General features: G+C 42.5%; 1 long non-coding RNA gene across 1 annotated transcript; it reads left to right on the forward strand.

Annotated features, from left to right (window-relative positions):
• Window positions 1–1,389: 1,389 nt before the first annotated feature.
• Window positions 1,390–3,918, forward strand: LOC149611320 (uncharacterized). Its single transcript, XR_016376444.1, has 3 exons — window positions 1,390–1,527; window positions 1,597–1,721; window positions 3,305–3,918. It is a non-coding gene; the product is annotated as an uncharacterized LOC149611320 (long non-coding RNA).
• Window positions 3,919–15,833: the final 11,915 nt, after the last annotated feature.

Here is a 15,833-nt window from a genome sequence, read left to right on the forward strand (position 1 = left end):
CTCACGCGCATTCTTTATCCATGGTACGTGTATGACATTGTGTCGTTAATAGGTTGCTAACATATCCGCGTTCATGGCCTGAACGATTTATAGTGAAACCTATTGTTTTTGTGCAAATTTCAACAATGGCGGCAAATTCAATAGGGAAGTTATGATTTTTAGTCTTGGTTAAACTGAATATATGTAAGAGGGAAAGACACGGGGAAAATAGTTTGCCTTCCATCTCGGTCGATGGAAAGATCATAAAAAGAGTAGAGACGTCGAGGGGTCAACCCCCTGTATATCCCGAAACTGAGGAAGGATTGACATGTCTCTTTTTTAAGTAGAAAGGGTCTATAGCAGCGCTACGACAGACAAGGGTCACACGGTTCTATGCCAGGCCCATGGCGTCTCTATCATTTCTATGGTTCGCAAGCAGTAGGGGGGTGCATACTCTTCGAATTTTTTTTAAGGGTGTGAGAGTGTCAGCTGGACTCAGCTTGGTCGTAGGCCGAAAATTCTGACTTGGCTATTTTGCAATATAGCCTGCGTTCACCGAGTCGCGTGATCTAGGAGGCTGTGACTCGACTCTGCTACTTAGTCTGTATATATTCAGGAACAAGGTTAATGAAAGTATTAACGGTTTTTAAAGGAATATGGGATTTATCAGGGATAGCCCTGCATTTATATACTTGTCGCTGCTTATCTTATCTTCCTATATAAATGTAGTATTTCTAGTAGCCGCAGAGACTTCTGGTAGCACTCTGTATGCATTTGGTAGAATACTTTTATAGAAATTGAAATAGTAAAAAATATTTATAAACTTCAATTTGGTCGAATTATTTCGTAGTTTTCCTATTTCAAGCCGAGGAATGTTCTCAAAAACAATTACTATTTGGTGACGAATACCTTAAAAAGTACGTTCACACGGAATTTTGGATCAGCTTAACGCGTAATTGAGTGGGCTATTGCCTTGGTGACGAGGCCAGCGAAAGAAGGCATGACGCATTGACGCCGCATGAGAGTGGCACAAGGCGTACTTCTAGCCAGGACGATGTATACAACCAGCGTGGGAAATAAGGCGGTGGCACAGGGCAAATGACCAGTTTAAAAAATGCCTGGACCAGTTTAAAAATTAAATCGGAGGGGGGTCAGTGGTCCACGGGACCACTAAGAAAATTCAAGGGTAACCAGAGTTCAGACATTATCTCAACTATTTTAATTACCCACTTCTTTAGTTTAGCAGACGACGCGCCCTGGTCAATGGTCATGGACCAGTTTATTTATTCCAGGCCAAGGGGGTCGCTGGCCCAATGTCCAGTTTTAAAAAAATCCTTATTTCCCACCCTGTAACAACGCATCCTCCTTGCACGTATCGGGCATAGCAGAGGGTAAAGCAGACTACGGCTAAATCGTTTTGTCATTGTTACGTGTTATCATAGAGATACGCGTGTTATGGTATTTTTCATCACGAAATCCCCTAAAAATGATAAATGTGGTTATAAAATGTAAACGGGGAATGGAATTGTGCTCGAAAACCCGAGATAAGTAAATTTTTCAAATTATTGAGAGGGAATAAATTGACTACCAGTAAATTAAGTTTATTCAATGCAATAGGGTGATGGAACATAAGTTTCTTAAAGGGGCTGTCCGACGCCCTCTCCTTTTTTACCCACCCGCCATGTTAAGCTCTACGAGAAAGATCGTCCTTTGTCCCACTGTCCGAACAGCATCTTAAGCATGTAAGTCTTAATTTAAAAAAAACTTTTAATATCTGGGCCTTCAGTCACTTGCTTAACTCTCTTCTTATCGATACTTTTTAGGTCTTGGTTAAATCCAAGACGTTTTGATTAATATCTGTGACTTCGGTCTTAATTTTTATTAATTTTGTGTAGACACGTTGGTGATTTTATATTGATTATTTCAACGCTTATTTCTGCATGCCGTAGAATAGGGAGCTAACAGTTCCGACCCTGAAACGTCACACCCTTCTATCTCTTACTGGAGTTTCATCCCCCCTAACGGTTGGAAACAGTATTCTACGCGCAAAAATGCCAACCAGAGAGGGGCTGCGTGACATCAGACTATCTCTTCCCCCTAGCCAGTTGTTAGCTCCGTATAGGAAGTAGTTCATCATTCAATAGAAAATTGTTGAGAGATCGGAGCTATGGGAACGTCACATCAATATTTTTAGTCTAAATTGTATGACCAAAGCTGACAAAGATTGTAGTATCACACTATAGAGAGCTTTCAGATGGGATAGTAGTACGTCACACCCTCCCAAGTCTTACCGCGGTTCTGGTAGCCATATTGGGTGGTCTCAGCTTCATCCCTGCTTTAAACCCACCAATATGGCGGCGTAAATTACGTCACGAGACTCGGCTCCTCCTCCAACTGAAAGCTCTATTTCAGGTGGACCAAGACCAGATGCTCTATTAGAAATCTTTGAGCCCCATTTCCAATGTCATTGTTTTAACAAGATCTTATTCAAAATGGATAATTTCTTTTAACCTTGATAGGAAATGAAACATATAGAATATGCCATCTTTAGTGGCGTTCTAACTTTAACCTAGTTTAAAGAACTAAGATAGTATTTTTTGTCGAAAATGGCATTAAATTAGTAAACTAGCAATACTTTAGCAATATTTCGGGGTGAAAACAAATCCAATTTTGCAATATTTTGGGAAAGATGTCAATTTGATAATAATAAGAAATACAATAACAGGCACACATTTAGTTTTAATGTTATTAGCTCCGCCCTTAAGTACAATTCTAATTGGATTCAGCCTTTGGGAAATTGAAGTTGGTGTTTAAATGATTTGCCAGAATGCTAGGAGGTCAGGCAATGGAAGTATGCTTTGATTTATCATTAAATATAGGAAATAACAGGATTAAATTATTATTTACTTGTAACCATGAAATTAATGTTATTTTATGCCCTGTAAACTATTTTATTTTTAATAAATAAAGTTAAATGACAGTTACGGTAATTTATTGATGACAAAATTTAGGGTTAATAATATTATTTCATATAATAGTTAAAATACAAATAGGAATGTTTTTAAGTAATGCCTGTTTAAAAATTACTTTCAAGTACTAAATTGCATTAAGAATGTTTTTGTTTGACTATTTTCAAGTTTTTAAACACGCATGATTATGATATTGGAAGGCGCAAATTATTTATTTAAATAAACATTTGGTTTGATACTTGCCACGTTTATTTACAGCATGTAATTTGGTCTTAATTTCCCTAGTTGTTATTTAATTATGGTATTCATTATAAATTTATTCCAGTCAATAAATATATTGTTTTTTACGTTTAAAGGTAAAAGTTGCATATTTTAAAGGGTTTTTCCAAAGAAAATTGTTTTTGACACCAGAAAGGCTTTTGAGGATAATTAGCGATTGCGTCCTGCTGCCAAAAAATAGACCTTAACAGGGAAAAGCTAAGAGTAACTATAATTAATTTTAAATGAATCTAAAATGTAAGTTTCACAATGAATGCGTGAGAGGGATTAAAAAAATGTTCAAGGACAGTCATACGTGAAGGTTGGATTTATAAAGTGAGAGACTTCAACATTATCGTATGAATGCCTATAATAATTTTGTTAATCTCTCAAGTGAACAATTCAATGATGAAAAAATATTTACACACATTTAATCCTAGGATTGTCAAATTGAGACTATATAATTGCCAGAAAAATAGTAAGCATGTGTTTCAATATTATATTTTTTTAAGGTATAAAAAAGGGAAGGGGAGTTTGTTAAATTAGTCCTAATATACTTAAAGATGCTTTTTAAAATTGGTAGTGATTTGTTGGTGTAGAATCTGCAGTTTAGTTCAGAGAGTTAATGAGGTGCCTTGTATTTCATTAGTGACATCTCCAATCCAGTTGATTTTAGGTTTTTTTCTATATTTATTACTATTGAACTCAGATGGCGTTGGAAGTTAATGTCATTAATTGTAGTTTTTTTACTGGTTCCATCGCGCTTGATTTTGTTTTGTTGATGTAAAATCTGCAGTTCAGTTCAGAGAGTTAATGAGGTGCCTTGTGTTTGGTAGCGACATCTCCAATCCAGTTGATTTTAGTTTTTTTTTCTATATTTATTACTATTGAACTCAGAAGGCATTACTGCTTAACGTCATTAATTGGCAGCAATTTTTACTGGTTCCCTCGACCTTGCTTTGTTTGGCAAACGTCCGTTAAACAATGTAATATACCATCATGGTATATTAGCTTTAAGGCGTTTTGATGAAAATTGAAATCCAACGTTAATCAGTTGGTATTTTAGAGTAACGAGTGAAGTACTTGAGGTTTAATCGAGTGGTGAAGGAGGGGGGATTTGGGGTATTTCACCACCCGCGGACACGGGGTAGTCAGTTCCTGTAGGGTAGGCATGCTGACAAGTCCCTTATTCCCTCAAAACTTTGTCGCCCAGAAGCTTGGCTTACAGGAGTGCGCCCAACTCCCAACATAGTCAAGCACATAATTTTAGTAACAATCCATTGCTGTTCTAAATTTTAACAACGTTGAGGCAACTTTTTGCCCGGAAAAGGTTGTTTTGCGAATCTATAGCTGTTATGAACTTCTATTGTGTTGATAAACTTGTAGGCGCGGCTTGCCAAACCGTAACGTAATTATATAGGGAAACCAAAGAGTTGACATGTATTATTTGGCCTTGATACAGCTTGATGTTCTATAGACACTGACTCAAGCCAATAGAAAGATTATTTCTTTGAATATCTTTGCTGTTCTTAATCCAAAGACGCTTTCACTCTTTGAACACGCCAGTATAAAGTGTCTGTTATTTCGGTGGAGAAGTTGAATATATTTCTTGATTTGTCTATCGAAGTCTTGTTGCGGGTTTTTTTCTAATGATGATGATCATCATATTTTTGAGCTGTGTAGGTTTAGTCTTTTATTATACTGGTAATAGCTATGATGAATTATTTTTCTGTTGAAGCTTAGCATGTAGTTGTACGAAATTAGTCTTTAAATTGTATGTTTCAAACTTGAAAATATACACTGCTTGTAGTATTTATTTCGGAATAATTTTGATCTTCGTTATATTAGTTACGTAAAGGGGCGGGGGTTGAAAGAAAACTTTACAATTTACTGGCAATTATATGTTCATTTAAATATAAGATTTTGAGGGTCTATTTTTAAAATTTTGTCACGCAACTCTTAACTTTAAGTTTGGAAACAGTGCTGCTAGAACATGGCAATTATTGTTTTGCGCGTGGGTTACCAAAGGGACAATGAAAAGGTTATTAATTTTTGGGGAAAAAAAATATTCCAGAAGGCTTTGCAAATTGTACCCCTGTTGGATTTACGCAATGCAATCTGCCACGCAGACTACCCCAGCTGGTGAGAAACACAAAGAGACTATGCAAAACTTCCTGGAATATTAATTGGAAAAATGGTTTAGTTGTTTTAATTACAAGGGTAATGTCTATATATAATATTGGTAACCACAATTTGGGAAATAATTTTCACACTTTATAAAAACAAATTATACAACAATAGTAGGATATTAGTTATAGGACAAATTAATAAGTTCATATGGCTTTTTTTAAGCCTAACTAATAAATAGTTTAAAAATCAATTTTTGTAAGTGGCATCGGATTGGGACGGGTAAACATTATTGATAAGTTATAGAAAGAAAAGGTTATATTAATAGATAATATTTAAACATAAAATCTTTGCTAATCTTTGATATTGTAACAGGATAATATTAGATTAGATTAATTTAATTTAATGTTTTTGAATGGTTTTAAATAGTTAATGTAAAAAAGTTATGGGCGTCTTAATTTAAAAAAATAGCGCGCTTAAAAGAGAAAAAAATGGAAGATGCGAAACTGATATTTAGAAAACTCTTTGAATATATTAATTTTAATCAGTATTTATTTAAAATTTGGATACGAGTGTCTAAATCTCAGTTCAAAAAATCTGTTCAATGTTAACTAATAGGATGAGTTTGTCTCAATAGTTTCACCAGCTTATTAAAGAATTATATTTAATCACATAGCATTACCAACAGGGGTTACGTTTTTAGCGTGTTTTTTACATAAAACACAATTGGGGCAAGACTAATACAGAGTACTAAAAACCCTTCACTAGAAAATTCTAAAATTAATGCAAGAATCATCGCCTTTTTTTCGTAACAATAGCATGGCCCTACAATCCTCCCTCCTTTCCCTTTCACGGTTATTATAGTAGGCAACATCAAAATTACTCCAGAACCATCGTTAACCTTAAACTTGCTCTAGGATTAACAATCTTACCCAGTCATAAATTACTTTAAAGGGAATATGAAACTATTAGTATATCTTTGACAGATATGATGCTCCTTTCTGGTATGAATATTGAAATTTTGGACTTTACTCGGGGTAATTTTGATATGGATTCTTCAAGCACGTTAGATTCTCTTTAATGCGTCTGGACTCTTTCCAAGAGCAGAACAGTGACGTCAGTCAAGTTACTGACGAATCTCTCCCTTTTTCTGATCACTGTATCACTGACCTCGTACCAGCCGTTGTCTTTTCTCACAAAGTTCACATAATGTCCCTCGGCCAACGATTCACCTTTATGAATAATCACCCCTTTAGTTTTAAAAAGCATCTTACTCATAGTGACATTTTGATTTTCAAAACTTGATATTTTGGTCGAAATCTTAATTGGTCGACCATCTTTGTAATCGCCACGGAGAAGACACAAAAATACGTACTTCCCGCTGGATATAAATACATCACGCTCTTGTATTTTTGGGTTGTTACAAAATACGCATGGCATCTCTGTTAATCTCATTCTTTTTTCTAGGGATTTCCAATCAATTTTATCTCGGTTTTCTAGTGGAAGATTGAAAATGTTGCTTTCAACAATATTTTCCGAATTTTGTTCCGAATTTTGGTTTAGGGCATTTGGTAACGTTTCGCGACTTTCACCAAAAAAGATCTTTTAGAGCCTTAGAGTAATCGCCTTCCATTTCTTGGCTTAGTGTCGTCAAGACTACCATCAAAAATTCACTGGCGTCTTGTTGAACGTTTTGCGTAAAATGAGTTCCGACAGCCATTCTCAGTTCCAACCCTTTACGACTGAAACTTCCTTGAGAACTCTCTATGTCGTTTATCGTGTTTTGGAGGCAACGTAAAACTGGTTTTTCAATAAATGACCCTTTGTAAGATTTAACCAATTCTCTTAATTCCGGCACTATTAAGAGCAGTTGCAAAACGCTATTAGAGTAGCACGTTACTTTATCATCGTTAGCTAAACCCTTCAAGGGCAAACTATCCAAACTCTGTTGGGCTTTCCTTTTCTTCTTCGGTGTTTCTTCACATATCTCTTCCTCGCCTTCTAAAAGGCTTTTAGATAGAGTAGGTGCACTTCTTTTACCACCTCGACTTTCTTTCGACTCCGGTATTTCCAAAAGAGGCAGATCTGGCCAATATTTTTCGCGAAGCCTGTTATACTCCATAATGGCTCGTCCATTAGCCTTAATTTTAGTCGGATCGAACTGTAATAGATGGAGTCCGGCCAAGGACGTCACTCTCGATAAAGCCACATACGCCATGCCAGTTCCGAATAAATTTGGACCCAAATCCATAATGGCGCATTTTAAACTCATGCCTTGGCTTTTGTGTATCGTAATAGCGTACGCCAGGATGACGGGAAACTGGGAGCGTTTAAAGTAAATGCATGCCATGAGCAAAAATTTGACGTGAAATTTTCTCAACTAGAAAGTCAGTGTTAGCTTCGTCGTTATTCGGTTCGCGATCTACTCTTAGAAAAATCCCAGTAACGTTTCCTTGTTCGTCCTTCTTGAACCCAGTTGCGAAACCCTTCGTACCATTTACAACGCCATTTTCAAAACTGATATTCCTTCTGACCATTATTCGGCAGCCAACGCAAAGAACTAACTCGCTCTCCAAACCACCTGTTTTGGACGGTTCGTTTTCCTAGCCCTTGCAGTCTCCTGAGAATGTTTTTATTCATTTTTCTGCCATAGTCAGCGAGTCTATCCTGACAAGGAATGACTTTCGCAGCATATCAAAGTTGAATTTTACGCACATGGCTAATATAGGCATCAAACAAATTGGGTGAAACCCTTCATTGGACAGCTTAATGAAAAGCTCCATAGCCACCTCGATGTTTTTTCCTCCCTCAACCAATCTAGTTCCTAAGGTTGCAACATCAGCTTCAGAAATATTTCCAATTCTAACACTGCTTAGAATGTCTCCGTAACTTTGGTCGTCGTCGTTTGGACCTACCTCATGCCAGAACTTCAGACTTCGGGCCCATTGGTATTACGTACCAGTTATTTCGCCCACGATTTGAGCCTCAAGATTTTTCGGAAGAAGTGACCGAAACAGCCCTGTCTTCTGAAGATGAGGTCTGACTTGGAAACGCTCAATTTCGATTAGAGCTACAAAACAATCAGCATGAAAAGGAAATACTACAAAAGCGTAAAAGGGTCAAAGGCCTTAAAATAGGACACATTAACACCAGAAGTGTTGTACCTCACCTTCTGGATATTCAATTATTGCTCAAAGATTACGAAGTTGACATACTTTGCGTTAGCGAGTCCTGGTTAAACCCACAAATACCAGACTCGCTCATCTCAATTCCAGGCTACAGCTTTATTAGACAAGACAGACTGGGAGCATGTAGAGGTGGAGGCACCCTTATCTACTATTTATCAAAATTACCTGTCTCTAAACTAGAAATTTATAGTATTGATTCAATCTGGGCAGAGGTCTCCTTTAAATCCAGCCCGAAATTTCTCGTTGGATGTTTCTACAGATGCCCAGATAGTGATGGAAAAATCTTGGACGAATTAAAAGCCATTCTCGACAAGAAACTCCCAAGAAATATAGAGATAATCTTAACCGGAGACTTCAATTGCGACCTTCTCGCCAAAAGTAGCTCTCCAACCACAAAGACATTAAATAAGATACTTATTGATCTAGAGCAATTAGTGAAAACTCCAACCAGAATTACCCAAACGTCTAAAACATTACTGGACCATATTTACTCCTCTCATCCAAAGTATATCCTGGACATTGTCAATGAGGATTGTGGACTCACAGATTATAATTTTATATTTGTGTCCGGAAGCGCCAGTGTCAAAAGTTACCAACGCATTTCGTAATGACGAGAAACTATCACAATTTTGACATTCAGAATTTTGTATTGGATGTCCACAACGCGGTTTTAAATCCAGCTTTCCTTACAGTATTTAGAGATGACCTACAGGTGGATGTAAACGATGCATGCACCCTATTCGGAAATATTCTAACTGACCTCTTAGACCTACACTCACCAATTCATAGAAAAAGGGTTCATACACATTTACCACCCTGGTTCAATGAAAACATCAAACATTAGCAGTTCCTACGAAATTTACACTCTCGGCGAAACGAAGCCTATCACATTGAACAGTTTAAAATAAACAGGAATCTCGTTGTCACCGAGGTTAGAAATGCGAAGAAAGATTATTTCTCAAACAAGTTTGCGCGGGCTAAAAATATATCTGACACCTGGAGACTAATAAACCAAAAATGTTCGAGGCCCTTCTCACCCTGGAAAATCTATAATTCTGATGGATATCATAACAAACACTGAAATACGAGATCCGATGGAAGTAGCTAATAAGTTTAACGCTCACTTTCTGGAAAATAGTAATGATGACGATGCACCTATATGGGAGGATATAGAATTAATTTTAATTGAGAAAATACCACACCAAGAATCACTGTTTCAACTTAAGAATGTGTCGACTAAAGAAACAAAACAAGCTATACGTAACATGCGATCAACGAAAGCCGTGGGAAAGGATGGCATCCCACCATCTCTTCTAAAAGAACTATGTACCACTATTGCACAGCCTCTATGTGAGGTTATTAACCTATCTATCAATAAATGCATTTTCCCTGACGCATGGAAAGTGGCTTAAGTTGTGCCACTATACAAAAAGGGCGAGGTGAAAAATCCTAATAATTACAGACAGGTATCTATTCTGCCAGGAATGGCTCTCGAAGTTGGGGACGCAAGCTAGATGGGGTGTATCTTTTTCCCCCCCTTGCTTTGGCTTCCCGCTCGCGTTTTTAACTTCACACATGCTAGCTTGGGTCCTCATCGATGCGGAGTATCACACCTCCTCGGTGGTGAGAGCTGGTTAACCACTACGTTGTGTGGGCTAAGCGGATACGCGCCCTTCCCAAGCCAAGGTGTTGAGGCATCGTGCCGAGGGCTGCATGGTACTGGGGAAGTAAAACTTCGGTATCGCTAACGATCCCCTCGGGGCACCGGGCGACACCCCGTTGTATCTAGCCTTCCACCCGGGTGGGGGACTACCGGGTGGTGACCTTTTACTTGCCCCCTTACTCGTGGGATTCCCATGGATAAATTAAATCAAAACAACTCTAACACTACCAAACCTACGGTGCAGGGGTCTGCTCAAGGCAGAACCCACACTGATACCACTTCACAAGGGCTTGTATCCAGCGATACTCGTGCCGATTCATCGGTGCGTGTGTCTGGCAAGCCCTCGAAAAGTACCTTGCGTCGTCGTCTCAAACGACGGATTGCTCGGCAAAAGGTCAAATCGGGGTCTGAAACGGCCTCCACCGCCGCTGGGGGTGCGATGGCTCGTGACAACCCAATGAAGAGGCCCAGAGCGGAGGATTCGACTCCCTCACCAAGTACCTCGCAGGCGGCGTCGAAAAAGGCTAAGTCCTATAGTGACGCCGCCAGCTCAGAAAAGATGGCCATTGTCAAAAAAGGCTATCCGACGGCGGTCATCACGGAGGAAGACGTGGGCCCAATTCAGAAGGCGATTCTAAGGGCGCTGGATGGGATACCTTCGGGGAGCCCTCTACCGCGCCTTGCGAACTTTAGCCTGACGACCGGGGCCCTAGTATACTCCTGTGAGGATTCGTTCACTGGGCAATGGTTGAAGGACAACTTAGCCTACTCGGTGGTGGGGGATGCGGTGCTCTCAGTAATGAGAGCTAGCGAACTCCCTAAGCCGTTTAAGGTAATGTTCCGCACCAAGGACCAGATCACCAAGGAGCCGGCGGTGCTGTTTCGGCGCCTAAAGGTCCTTAATGCAGGTTTTGCCACTGAACGCTGGAAATGTATCCGGACGTACGTGGACAGGGCCGTACGGTACTGGGTACTGCTAATTGATGGCTCCTCATTGGAAGCCATCAAGAATGCTGGTTTCGTGGGCTATACTGGAGTGGACAAGGGTTCCTTCAAACTCCTTCAGAACACGGAAACCACTAAAACCACTGTAGCCGAGTCTGCGGCGGGGGGTGGGACTAGCGAGATGGGGGATCTCGCGGAGGAGCTCTCTGGTGTCGCTCTAGGCACAGAGGGGGAGGGGGGGTGGCTCATTCGGAAGTCTGTTCTTCCATGGATGAGTCCACCCTACTGGAAGAATCGGATGGGACCCTTCGGGGTTCAGCCGATGAGCGTTCTAGTGGTCCTGGTGAGGGGGAGGATCTTGGGACTGGGAGCTCGCCTGTCGGGGGGGAGGTGCCATTAGCCCTCTCGGGACCGATGAGGTGTAGCTAGGTCCCTTCTGAACCCCTCTCTTAGGGACCATGGGGACGCTACGTGCAATTCAAATCAACTTGCACCATAGTAAGGCGGCCTCTGCGGTACTCTGCAGGAGGTTTGCTATAGAGGGTCTTGATCTGGCCCTCATACAAGAACCGTGGATTTGCCATGGCAAAATCCTCGGTCTTGACGCGGCGGGGTCACTATTCTATGACCAAACTGCTGCTAGACCTAGGGCGTGTATTTTGGTTCGGAGGGATCTTTGTTGTATCTCTCTACCGCTGTACACGTCTCAGGACACGGCGGCCGTGAATCTAGTCCTGGCCACTGGGCATGCCAAGTTGACTATCACGGCTGCCTCCGCATACTTTGCCCACGACGCGGACTCTCTCCCGACAATTGAGGTGATCAATTTGGTCAATCAATGTGAAAAGAGAGGGGACAAACTAATCATTGGCTGCGATGCCAATGCTCATCACATCACGTGGGGCAGCTCTGACTGCAACAAGAGGGGTGATGATTTACTAGAATATTTAGTTGGTTGTAAACTCTATATTCTTAATCAAAACAATGAACCTACTTTTGTTACTTCTAATAGAAGGGAGGTCATTGACCTCACGCTAGCCACAGAAAACCTCGTGTCTTCCGTGTCTAACTGGCATGTGTCAAATGAACCGTCTCTGTCGGATCATAGGCACATCTGCTTTACTGTCGCGATTACTTCTGTCCCGGCGGGGACGGAGATACGCAACCCAAAACGGACTAATTGGGCCGGCTATAGGGAAGACCTAATCCTACGCTACGGAGGGGGTCACACTCTTAAACTTACTTCACCTAAGGATCTTGATCGGGCTGCTGGTGATTTACAGTGCTCCATCATGGAGTCGTTCCACCGGAACTGCCCACTTAAGACCGTCAACCGCTCGAGGCTTGTCCCTTGGTGGAACGCGGATCTCAGCCGGCTTCGTAAATACACGCGCAGGCTCTTTAACAAAGCCAAGCGCACGGGTGACTGGGCTGGATACAGGCAGTCCCTTAACGCCTACAACAGGGCCATTAGAGCTGCTAAGAAGGACTCCTGGCGGACCTTCTGTGAGCAAATCTCCAATGTCCCTGCCACGGCTAGGGTCATGAAGATTCTAGCGCACGACAGCACACATCGACTTAATGCTATTAAGCTACGGGAGGGTGTGTACACTAAATCTGGGGCTGAGACTCTCAAGCATATGCTGGAGGTCCATTTTCCTGATTCTACTTTTATTAATCCAACAAACCCTGACTCTCTCTACCCTGTCCTGCACAGGGCTAAGAGGGAAGACTGGCTTGTAGCCAGACAGGTTGTCACGATTCCCAAGCTTCGGTGGGCTGTCAACTGTTTTGAGCCCTACAAGTCTCCGGGACCCGATGGGGTCTTCCCTCTGCTTTTGCAGGAGGGCTTAGACCACATCGCCTCTCCGCTGTGCAAGATCTACAGACTTTGCATTGCTCTCGGTCACATACCTCGTGACTGGAAACGCTCTAGGGTCATCTTTATTCCCAAGCCCGGGAAGGCTTCCTATCTCGAGGCGAAAGCATTTAGACCCATATGCCTGACCTCCTTCTTCCTCAAAATTCTGGAGAAGTTGGTGGACAGGTACATCAGAGACGAGGTACTTTCGGTAACTCCTCTCTCTTCTTCACAATTTGCCTACCAAAAAGGCAAATCCACTGAGACGGCCCTTCACGTTCTTACGAATTGCCTGGATAGGGCATTCGAGTTTCAGGAAATTTCACTGGCTGTCTTCCTCGATATCGAGGGGGCCTTTGACAAGGTCTCTAGCTCGGTTATTACTGAAGCTGTTGAGAGATTTGGCATCAGCGCCACTCTTGGCCGCTGGATCAAGTCCATGCTTACCGACCGCGAGGTGTCGGCGTCCCTCCTTGGGGACTCTCTAGGGGTGACTACCAGCAGGGGCTGCCCTCAGGGTGGAGTGCTCTCCCCCCTGTTGTGGTGCCTGGTGGTGGACGAGCTCCTGGGGAGGCTCGGGGGTGCTGGGGGCTGTTGCTGCTTCGGGTATGCGGACGATGTAGCGATAGTCTTTACGGGGAAGTTCCCGGATACTGTTACCGCGCTTATGAGATCTGCTCTCTCTAGCGTGGAGCAATGGTGTCAGGCGGTTAACCTCACCGTTAATCCTGATAAAACTGTCCTTGTTCCTTTTACGAGGAAGAATACTAAGGATCTGTTCAATGATATCTCTTTCTTTGGCCAGGTCCTGACAAAGTCCTCCGAGGTGAAATACCTGGGGGTGACTTTTGATTGTAGACTCACATGGAAGCCGCATCTTGATCGGTGTATTAAGAAGGCCAAGATGCTCTTCTGGAGGACCAGGAGCTCTGTCGGCCAGACTTGGGGCCTCAACCCCAAGGCTGTACACTGGCTCTATACTGGGATCATCAGACCCATACTATCTTACGGGGCACTTGTCTGGTGGACAAGGGTCCGGCTTAAGACGGTGCAGGCTGCCCTGCGCAAGCTTCAAAGGCTTGCCTGCATTGGTGTTACGGGGGCCATGAGATCGACCCCAACTGCTTCCCTGGAGGTGCTCCTTGACATGCTTCCTCTTCATCTCTTCATTGAGGAGGAGGCTGTCATGGGAGCCTACAGGCTCAACATTAGTGGCTGTTGGGTTCCAAGACTTTGGGATTACAGCCATACGAAGCTCTTTCGGGAGTACGCCGCACTTGAGCCGTCGCTTACGATGTGCTCTGACAAAACCGTTACCAGTTTTGATTTCACTAAGCCATTCAGCATCCACTTCCCCAGTCGGGCAGAGTGGACTAACCTGCTGCCTCTTGGCACTGGGGGTGAAACCATTTGGTTCACCGATGGCTCCAAGACTGATTCCGGCGCTGGCGCCGGCTATTACTGTCAAACCACAAGGGTCGGCTTTTCTGCTTGCCTGGGCACCTTCGCTAGTGTGTTCCAGGCTGAAATTGCCGCGATCTGTTATTGCGCAGATTACTGTATTAACAAAGGGTATACCGGACGGACTGTGAGAATTTATTCTGACAGTCAGGCTGCCCTGAACGCTCTGAACCAGTGTCAGATTTCTTCTCAACTGGTGCGTAGCTGCCTCGACCTGCTAGCGCGACTGGCATCCTGCAACAGGGTTCTGCTGTACTGGGTGCCAGGGCATAGCGGATATTATGGCAATGAGCAAGCCGATAAATTTGCGAAAAGGGGTGCGGAGGCCAAGCTCTTGGGGCCGGAGCCGGCCGTCCCCATCCCCTACAGGCACGTCAAACGGTGTCTGCATGACAGGTTGACTGTCATACAAAATCAGCTCTGGCACAGCATGGAGGGCCAGAGACAGACAAAGTTGTTTGTCAATGGTCCCTGCAGGTCTCGTGCTAGGGACCTAATTTCGCTCGGCAGATGGGATATTAGGCTGGCCACCGGTCTTTTGACCGGGCATTGCCGGCTTAATAGGCACCTCCATCTGATGGGTTTTGCCGACGACCCTCTCTGTAGGTCGTGTCAGGAGATGGAAGAAACATCCGCCCACGTACTTTGCGAGTGCGACTACTTCGCCTCGCTTAGATTAGAATATTTTGATTCACACACCCTGGAACCCTCGAGGGTCTCCTCTCTCACGGTGGAGCGAATTCTTCGCTACGCTGCAGCTACAGGCCTATTCAAGGCCTGATTACGAGGATGCACAATATGCCTTTGGCATCGGTGCTAGGGCGCGTACCCTCCTCATCAACAATAATTCTGCCAGGAATATCCAAGCCAATTGAAAAAATTGTAAATGACCAACTTACAAATTACCTGGATGAAAACGACATAATTTTTGCAAAACAAGCTGGATTTCAAAGCATCATTCCACTACACTATCAACAGTTCATCTGGTAGAAAACATTCTCGAAAATACAGTCCGTGGCAAAGTAACGGGCATCTTATCGATCGATCTCTCAAAAGCTTTCGACATGGTCAATCATGTAATCCTCCTAAAAAGGCTAGCGGAAATAGGATGTTCGGTGTTAACCTTAAAATGGTTCCACTCTTATCTCACAAGACGAAGACAGTTTGTAACTATAAGTGGTAAAAACTCCACAGAACGCCCAATCGGTCATGGCGTACCACAAGGAAGCGTATTGGGCCCAATTTTGTTTTCAATATATGTAAATGATTTCTCTCGAGCTCTAAAATATACCACATCTTTTCAATTTGCCGACGACACAGCCATGATTACAACTGATCAGAGTTTTGACACAGTTATAACGAATTTGGACAGTGAATTTCAA

Source organism: Phalangium opilio, unplaced genomic scaffold (genome assembly GCF_054372755.1).
Source record: "Phalangium opilio isolate 3A_F unplaced genomic scaffold, DU_Popi_V2 ptg000246l_1, whole genome shotgun sequence".
Classification (NCBI taxonomy): Eukaryota; Metazoa; Arthropoda; class Arachnida; order Opiliones; family Phalangiidae; genus Phalangium; species Phalangium opilio.